The following is a 10,055-nucleotide window of genomic DNA, read 5'->3' as shown; positions in this document are numbered from 1 at the left end:
CTGTGAGACAAATCCCAGTGCCACTATCAGTGGCCCCTCAGTCGGCCCCAACTGTCAACCACATTCAGAGAGACTAGGTTGATCCTATGCTCATTCACTCCCAGTCCTGTTGGAGTTGGTGAGCTCCCATTAGCTCAGGCAAACTGTCTCAGTGGATGAACCCCTCATGGTGTTGACTTCCTTGCTCATACTCTTCCTCCTTCCACTCTTCAACTGGACCTTGGGAGCTCAGTCCAGTGCTTGTTCCAATGTGGGTCTCTGCCTCTGTTTCTATCTATTGTTGGATGAAGGTTCTATGGTGATATTTAAGATAATCATCAGTCTGACTACAGGGCAAGGCCAGTTCAGGCACCCTCTCCTCTATTGCTTAGGGTCTTAGCTGGGGTCATCCTCGTGGATTCCTGGGAATTTTTCCAGAGCCATGTTTCTTGCCAACCCCATAATGGCTCCCTCAATCAATTTATCTCTTTCCTTGTTCTCATATCTGTCCTTCCTCCATCTCAACTATCCCATTCCCTCAAGTTCTCAACTCTCCCCTTCTCCCCCTCCTTCTACTCCCCGCCCCCATGCTCCCAAATTTTTTCAGGCGATCTTGTCTTTTTCCAATTTCCAGGCAGGTCTATATATATTTTCCTTTGGGTTCACCTTATTACTTAGCTTCTCTAGGATCATGAATTATAGGCTCAATGTCCTTTGTTTATGGCTAATATCCACTTATGAGTGAGAACATATATTCATTTTTTTGGGTCTAGGTTACATCACTCAGGATAGTGTTTTCTAACTCCACCTATTTGCATGCAAAAATTCAAGATGTCATTGTTTTTTACCACTGAGTAGTAATGTGTATTCTGTGTAGATGTGCCACATTTTATCCATTCTTCCATTGAGGGGCATCTCGGTTGTTTCTAGGTTCTGGCTATTACAAATAATGCTGCTATGAACATAGTTAAATAAATGCATTTATAGTATGATTGGGCATCTTTTGGACATATTCCCAAAAATGGTATTGCTGGATCCTGAGGTAGGTTGATTCCCAATTTTCTGAGAAACCACCCCGCTGATTTCCAAAGTGACTGCACAAGTTTGCATTCCCACCAACAATGGATGAGTGTTCCCCTTACTCCACATCCTCCCCAGCATAAACTATCATTAGTGTTTTTGATCTTAGCCATTCTGACAGGTGTAAGATGGTATCTTAGAGTTGTTTTGATTTGCATTTCCCTGATAGCTAAGGAAGTTGAACATTTCCTTTAGTATCTTTTGGCCATTTGAAATTCTTCTGTTGAGAATTCTCTGTTTAGTTCAGTACACCATTTTTTTTTCATTGGGTTATTTAGAATTCTAATGTCTAATTTCTTGAGTTCTTTATATATTTTGGAGATCAGTCCATTGTCTGATGTGGGGTTGGTGAAGATACTTTCCCATTCATTAGGCTGCCTTTTGGTCTTATTGACTGTGTCATTGGCTTTATAGAAGCTTGTCAGTTTCAGGAGGTCCCATTTATTTATTGTTGCTCTTATTGTTTGTGCTACTGGGGTTATATTTATGAAGTGGTCTCCTGTGCCCATGCATTGAAGACTACTTCCCACTTTCTCTTCTGTCAGGGTCAGTGTGGTCAGGTTTATATTGAGGTCTTTAATACATTTGGACTTGAATTTTTTGTGCATGGCAATAGATAAGGATCTATTCTCATTCTTCTACAGGTTGACATCCAGTTATGCCAGCACGATTTGTTGAAGATGCTTTCTTTTTTCCATTGTATAATTTTAGCTTCTTTATCAAAAATCAGGTGTTATAATGTATGTGAATTAATATCTGGGTCTTCAATTCCATTTTCAATATCTCTGTTTTTATGCCAATACCAAACTGTTTTCATTACTATAGCTTTGTAATAAAGTTTGATGTCAGGGATGGTAATGCCTCCGGAAGTTCCTTTATTGTATAGGATTGTTTTGGCTATCCTGAGTTTTCTGTTTTTTCATATGAAGTTGATTATTGTTCTTTCAAGGTCTGTGAAAAATTGTGTTGGGATTTTGATAGGGATTGCATTGAATCTATAGATTGCTTTTGGTAGAATTGCCATTTTTACTATGTTGATCCTTCCTGTCCAAGACCATGGGAGATCTTCTCATTTTCTAGTATCTTCTTCATTTTATTTCTTCAAAGACTTAAAGTTCTTGTCAAATAGATCTTTCACTTTGGTGGTGATGATTCTCTGATTTCCCTCTCAACTTCTTTATCCTTTGTATATAGGAAGGCTACTAATTTTTTTGAGTTGATCTTGTATCCTGTCACATCCCTGACAGTATTTATCAGCTGTAAGAGTTCTCTGGTAGAGATTTTGGGGTCATTTATGTACAGTATCATATAATCTATAAATAACGAAAGTTTGACTTCTTTTCCAGTCTGAATCCCCTTGATCTCCTTATGTTGTCTTATTGCTATTGCTAAAACTTAAAGAACTGTGTTGAAGAGATATGGAGAGAGTGGACAGCCTTGTCTTGATTCTGATTTTAGTGGAATTGCTTTGAGTTTCTGTTTAATTTTATGTTAGCTGTCGACTTGCTGTATATTGCTTTTATTATATTTAGATATAATCCTTGTGTCCCTAATCTCTCCCAGACCTTTATCATGAAGCGGTGTTGAATTTTGTCAAATACTTTTTCAGCATCTAATGAAATAATCATATGGTTTTTTTTCTTTCAGTTTATTTATATGGTGGATTGCATTGATAGATTTTTGTATGTTGAACCAGCCCTGCATCTCTGATCAAGGGCATACTTGATCACGATGAATGGTTTTTTTTTGGATGCGTTCTTGGATTCGGTTTGCTAGTATTTTGTTGATAATTTTTACATTGATGTTTATGAGTGAGATTGGTTTGTAATTCTCTTTCTTGGTTGAGTCTGTGTGGTTTATAAAAAGAGTTTGACAATGACCCTTCTGTTTCCATTATGCTCTTCTTGAAAGTTCTTGTAGAATTCTGCACTAAAACCATCCAGCTGTGGTTTTTTTTTTTTTTTTTGATTGGGAAGTTTTTGATGACAACTTCTATTTCCTCATAGCTTGTAGGTCTATTTAAATTGCTTACCTGGTCTTGATTTAATTTTGGTATATGGTATCTATCTAGAAAATTGTCCATTTCTTCTACATTTTCCAATTTTGTGGAGTATAGGTTTTTGTAGTAAGACCTAATGATTCTCTGAATTTCCTCTGTGCCTGTTGTTATGTCCGCCTTTTCATATCTAATTTTATTGGTTTGGAGTTCTTGCCTCGCCTTTTGATTAGTTTGGTAAGGGGTTGTCAATCTTGTTGATTTTCTCAAAGAACCAGCTCTTTGTTTCACTGATTCTTTGTATTGCTTTCTGTGTTTTTATTTTGTTGATTTCAGCTCTCGGGTTGATTATTTCCTGTCTTCTACTTCTTTTGGGTGAGTCTGCTCTTTTTTTTTCTAGAGCTTTCAGGTGTGCTGTTAAGTCACTGATGTGAGCTTTCTCCATTTTCTTTATGTTGGCACGTAGTGCTATGAACTTTCCTCTTAGCACTGCTTTCATAGTGTCCCATAGGTTTGGATACGTTGTGCCTTCAATTTCACTAAATTCTAGGAAGTGTTTAATTTCTTTATTTCTTCCTTGACTCGGGGTGGCTCAGTAGTTGACTGTTCAGTTTCCATGAGTTTGTAGACTTTCTGGGAGTAGTATTGTTAAATTCTAACTTTACTCCGTGGTGATCCGACAAGGCACAGGGGGTTACTCCAATTTTTTTTGTATCTGTGGGGATTTGCTTTGTTAATGAGTATGTGATCAATTTTAGAGAATTTTCCATGAGGTGCTGAGAAGGTGTATTCTTTTCTGTTCAGGTGGAAATGTTCTGTAGATGTCTGTTAAGTCCATTTGATTCATTACATCTGTTCTCTTAATTTCTCTGTTAGGTTTCTGTCTGTATGACCTGTCCATTGGTGAGAGAGGAGTGTTGAAATCTATTATTAGTGTGTGGGGTTTGACGTGCGATTTAGTAATGTTTCTTTTACATATGTGGGTGCTCTTGTATTAGGGTCATAGATATTCAGGATTGAGACTTCATCTTGATGAATTGTTTCTGTTGTGAGTATAAGGTGTCCTTTCCCATCTCTTCTGATTGATTTTAGTTTGAAATCAATTTTGTTAGATATTAGGATAGCCACACCCGCTTGTTTCTTAGGTCCATTTGATTGGAAAACCTTTTTTCAACCCTTTACTCTGATGTTCTGTGTTGAGATTGAGGTGTGTTTCTTATAAACAGCAGAAGGCTGAATTTTGTATCCATTCTCTTAGCCTGTGTAAGTGAATGCAGTCCATTGATATTAAGCAATATTAATGACCAGTGGTTGTTATCTCCAGTTATTTTTCAGTAGCAGTGTTTGTGTGTTTCCCATCTTTGGGTTATCCTGGTGGGGGGTTATCAGATGTCTGTGTTATTATGGGTGTAGTTAGCTTCCTTGGATTGAGGTTTTCCTTCTAGTACTTTCTGTAAGGCTGGATTTGTGGATATGTATTGTTTTAATCTGTTTTTGTCATGGAATATTTTGTTTTCTCCATCGATGGTGAATGAAAGCTTTGCTGAGTATAGTAGTCTGGACTTGCATCCATGGTCTTCTAGTGTCTGCAGCACATCTATCCAGGACTTTCTGGCTTTTTTGGTTTCCGTGGAGGAGTAGGATATAATTTTGATAGATTTCTCTTTATATGTTGCTTGACCCTTTTCCTTTGCAGCTCTTAATATTCTTTGTTTATTCTGTGTGTTTTGTGTTTTGATTATTATATGGTGAGGGGATTTTTTTTTTTTTGGATCCAGTCTATTTGGTGTTCTGTAAGCTTCTTTTACCTTCATAGGGATATCTTTCTTTAGGTTGGGAAAGTTTTCTTGTTTAATTTTGTTGAATGTATTTTCTGTGGCTTTGAGCTTGAGTTCTCCTACCCCTGTTATTCTCAGGTTTGGTCTTTTCATGGTGTCCCAGATTTCCCGAATGTTTTGTGTTAAGAATTTGTTGGATTTAATCTTTTCTTTGACCAATGAGTCTGTTTCCTCTATAGTATCTTCAGTACCTGAGATTCTTTCTTCTATCTCTTGTATTCTGTTGGTTATATACTTGTCTCTATAGTTCCTGTTCATTTACCCAGATTTTCCATATCCAGAGTTCCCTCAGTTTGTGTTTTCTTTATTGCTTCTATTTCAGTCTTCAAGTCTTGAACTGTTTCCTTCACCTGTTTGATTACCTTTTCTTAGTTTTCTTGAGTATTTTTGAGGGATTTATTAATTTCTTCCAACTTTTTGTTTGTCTTCTCTTCCATTTCTTTAAGGGAATTTTTTACTTCCTCTTTAAAGGTCTCCATCATTTTCATAAAGTTACATTTAAAGTCATTTTCTTCTAATTCTCTTGAGTTAGCATGGTCAAGTCTTCCCGTTGTGTTCTGCTGGGTTCCGGTGTTACTATGTTGACTTTTTAGGCTGTTGGAGGAATTCTTGCATAGGCGCCTACCCATCTCTTTCTTCAGATGAGGCCTGTAGTGTCTTGGCATCTTGGTTCAATCCTTGATGTGATTGTTTGAGTACTTGGGAGTTTTTCTTGGTCTCCCCTTGGTTAGGTCCCCCAGTATTGGAGTAAGCTGTGTTGTAGGGTTCCATGGAGCTGGCAGGCCAACAGGTGGGTTTGGGGGCAGGTTGGGTTGGGGGGATAGCCCAGGGGCAGGAAAACTTCCTGCTGGCTGACTAGAAAAGCCCAGGGAGTTGGGGAGGGCCCCTGGGTTTTGTCTCACTGGGGAGGTCCCAGATAGTGGGGTGTCAGGCTTTCCAGCCCCGTGGCTGCTGACTCACCGTTTAGGTCCCCTCAGTATTGGAGCGAGCTATGTTCCAGGGTCCACAGACCTCACAGGGGAAAAGGCCATAATGTTTATGTCTAATCCCTTTTTTGTTTGGTTTGGTTTTGGTTTTTCAAGACAGGGTTTCTCTGTGTAAACTTGGCTGTCCTGGAACTTGTAGACCAGGCTGACTTCAATCTCAGAGATCCAACTGCCTCTGCCTCCCAAATTCTGAGATTAAAGGCTGCGCCACCACTGCCCAGCTAATTTGCATCTCTTAATAAACTTCAAGATAATGTTCAAATTGGTCTTTGAGCTACACACTAAGCAGCGTTGTAATCCAAGCGCATGGTTTGGCCCAGAAGAAAAACGGAAAAACGCGTGCTTTTGCAGAAGCACCTAATAAGTAGTTTGGTAAAATGGTAATCTAGATAAGCAGAATGACAAGAAAAGGTTGTTTGGTGCGGGAGAATTATCTGTATTTTGTCAATCATGTATTTTAATAAAACGCTGATTGGCCAGGCAGGAAGTATAGGCGGGTCAACCAGACAGGAAGTAGAGGCGGGGCAATGAGAATAGGATAAGGCTAGGAAGGAGAAAGCTCCCTCAGCCACTCCTGTGCAGACCACCGAAGAGACAGCATGTAACTTGCCCAGCTGAGAAAGGTACGGAGTCATGGGCTAACGTAGATAAGGATAATGGGGTAACAAAAGTTGTAAGAACTAATAAGTAGCCTGACCTGGTGGGCCAATCAGTTTATAACCTTATGGAGTCTTGCATGTGATTTTCCTTGGGACTTGCTGGCTTGTTGGGGTACTGGGCGGGACAGAAACCCCAACAAGCAGGCCCCTCAAGTTACAGTTGTTTCTTCAGAAAAAACGCAGTTATTTTTTTTGGCTGCCGCATATCTTTTCCTGTGGGTTAATATTTTTAAGTTTTCTGGATAAATCTGACAAATGTTTTTGGATGGATCATTTTCAAAGTGTCTAACCTGGCACCATGACTGCTCCATGGGATCACTGAGGGGAAGGTTTTTACTGTAGATATAGGAAAACCGCCAGCGGTATCTGGAAGAGGCCAGAGCAGAGAGGGAAAGAAGCAGACTGAATTGTAGCCAGGGATATCTGCCAGAGGGAGACCCGCAGGGTACAGAGAATAGCCTGGCAAGAAGAGCAGGTTAGGAGACTGAGTAGCTGGGAGGGGAGCCCTGTATCTGAGGGAGTTTAGGGCAGGGAAGAAGGTGGGAAGGGCTGGCTTGCTGGTGTGGACTTTGAAGTGTGGTACCGAGGAATCCTGGGGGCCAAAGGTAAGGGAAATGGCTCCGTTTGGTAGAGGGGAACTGGCCTCCCAAGTTCCTGAGGAAGGCTGGCTTTTATCTAACCGCCCGAAATCCTCCTGTAGTCCAGGTGAGCTCATTTCTGGATATTTGGTTGCCCTTTGGGGAATTGGAGTTTCCTGTGGACCTAATAAAGAGGAAATGGTCACTAAGCATAATTTAACTGGCTTGAATTGCTAGGTTTTCCCAGACAAGTAGGCCTACATTACAGTAGTGATGTAACGATCTTGATCTTCATATTAAAAAAATCTTTAAATTCTTACAGTACTGACTGCAGAAAAATGCACGTATTTCCTTTTATTTGAGTAATTAGCCTTGTGATAACTCCGGATAGCAGGAGAACTCTATTCTGAACTGGTTTCTGCCTGTCAGAGAGAAAAGGATTCACGTTTCACGTAACTAAAAAGTCTTACAGAGCTGGCCTTGGGAACTGTGCTGACTCAGACCTCTCCACAACCCCACCTCGGCCTGCAGAGTGGATGAGGGGTGTGTGTGTGTGTGTGTGTGTGTGTGTGTGTGTGTGTGTGTGTGTGTGTGTGTGTGTTGGGGCGTTGAACTGTTTTTTGTTGTTGTTTTTGATATTGGGGATTGAACCTATCTTTGGGTGTGCCAAGCACATACCCACAACCCAACTATACCCCATACCCTACATTCATTTCCTATTTATTTCTTACTGGATGTTTACGCCTTATTTTTTCTTCCTTACCCCATGGCAGACTTGGAGCTCAGAGATTTATCTTTGCCTTCCAAGTGCTGGGATTAAAGACGAATGCCACCATGCGTATCCTGGCCTCATTTCTGCTTCTGCCTCCACCTAGCCACATCCCTAGAAGAGCCCTTCAAATCAAAGGCCAACTGTCGCTCTATCCAACTGAGGGTTGTCTAACCTTGATGGAGTCAGCACTTGAGTGCTTGCTTAGGCGAGGATTGGCGCCTCCAGGGCAGGTTGCTACCAATGCTCCCCAGGGCCACCTGCTGGACTGTGCTCTGTGTCCTAGCAACTCTTATTAAGAGAATAAAAAACAATTGCAGGTTCTTTGCTAATTGTTCTTGAGTCGCTAAGAGCAAGTCTGCAGGAAACTCTGCTAGTTTTGCCTTCCTCTCGGTGCCTAAAGCGTATTAGAAAGTGCTGTTGGATTGCCTTTCAGTGGCCCATAAAATCTAGCGGTGTGAGATTGTTTTAAAGATAATAAATGAGGCTGGGAGATAGGTGACTCATCTAACCGCTGCTGCAGGAGACTAAAGTTCATTTCCTGGCACCAACATGGTGGTTCACAACCATCTATAACTCCAGTCCCAGACATCCCAGGCCTTCTGCCCTCCAAGGACACCAAAAAACTCAATGTGGTACACTGCCTTGCATGCTGGCAAAACACACACATAAAAGGAAAATCGTAAATTATGAGGATGCGTACGTAAATAATATTATGTAACTCCAGCCTGAAGATTTAATGATAACACTAACGCCTCCATGACCTCAGCCCTAACACCAAACGTTATCTAGGACTTAACATTAACCCTCCCCCTCCCCCACGCCTAGCCCTAGCTCTAACCTTAACTCGGATTCCTGTGTTAGCCATATCCCTAACCCTAGACCTCACCCCAACTGGAGTTCTAGATCGAGCAACCTTTGACCTAGCCCTAACCCTAACTCTAGTCCTAACCCTAGAAATAAAGTTAACCCTAACCTAGCCTATAACCCTGAGCATAGCAGCAAGCCGTTCTAACCCTAACACTGGTATGGTCAAGCTCGGATTCTGGTGTTAGCACCGCCATACTTTTCTCCATGAAATTTCAATACTGTTTCCTCTTCCATTCTCCAGACTCACAGGCCCTAGCACCAGTACCTAACATTTTGCTTTGAATTTGTCAAACCTTGCCTTTTAACAAAATTTGTACTTATTTATTGTGTGTATCTGTATGCCCCGTGTGTGTGTCTGTACACATGCACACATAGAGATCAGAACAATGTGCAGGAGTCCTTGGCTTCTACTTTGTGGGCACTGGGGATTGAACTCGGCTCCTCAGACTTGGCAGCAGATGCCTTACCAGCTGAGGCATCTTGCAGGCTGTATCATGTTGTTTTAATCAGGTATATGCCACAAATAATGCTAGTTCAAAATAGTTGTTTTCTTTTTCTATACGTCGGATCTTAAGGTCATAGGAAGTGAAGTAGTAGATTTTTCAGCCATAAAACATACCACAGTCCAATAAAGTTGGAGGAAGGAAGATGAAAGCATATGTTCAAAAAGAAAAGAAATGAAACATTGCAATGTTTCCAATTTAAAGCAGAGTTGGGCCTGGAAAGATGGCTCAGTGATTAAAAGGTTTGGTGACCTGGTTCCAATCCCTGGAGCTCACCTAAAAGTAACAGACTGCACAGTGTTGTCTCTGACCTCCACAGGCGTGCTATGACACTGGCACCACAGCAACACACACACATGTACATACACACGCGTGTACATGCACATACAGATACATCATGCACACACAATATTAAAGTTTATATCTATTTTAAGTGGGCTATGGAGGTGTCGTATAATGTATTTATTCTCTAATGGAATCACTTTAAAAGGCAATGCTTTGTTTTAAAATCTATAGATTCGCAGTACATTAGACATTATACTTTTTAGGATTGCTTAAACTCAGGATGACTCATGGCTGTCAGCTGAAAGCATACACAAACACTGCTAAGGGCAGGATGGAAAGTTTGACGGTGACCGGGTCTCTCTGGGGGGCCAAGGGTCCTTCACTAGAATGCAGTTTGTTTTCAACTGTATTTTCCTAGGTCATGGTCATGATGAGGGACAATGAGGCCGAAACTGATCCACACTTCATAATTCCATGTAAGAGTGACAAGCCTTGCAAAAGCAAAACTGCTT

The sequence above is a fragment of the Myodes glareolus genome, chromosome 20 (assembly GCF_982192425.1).
Source record: "Myodes glareolus chromosome 20, mMyoGla1.1, whole genome shotgun sequence".
Taxonomy (NCBI): Eukaryota; Metazoa; Chordata; class Mammalia; order Rodentia; family Cricetidae; genus Myodes; species Myodes glareolus.
Note: the sequence above shows the minus strand (reverse complement) of the source record.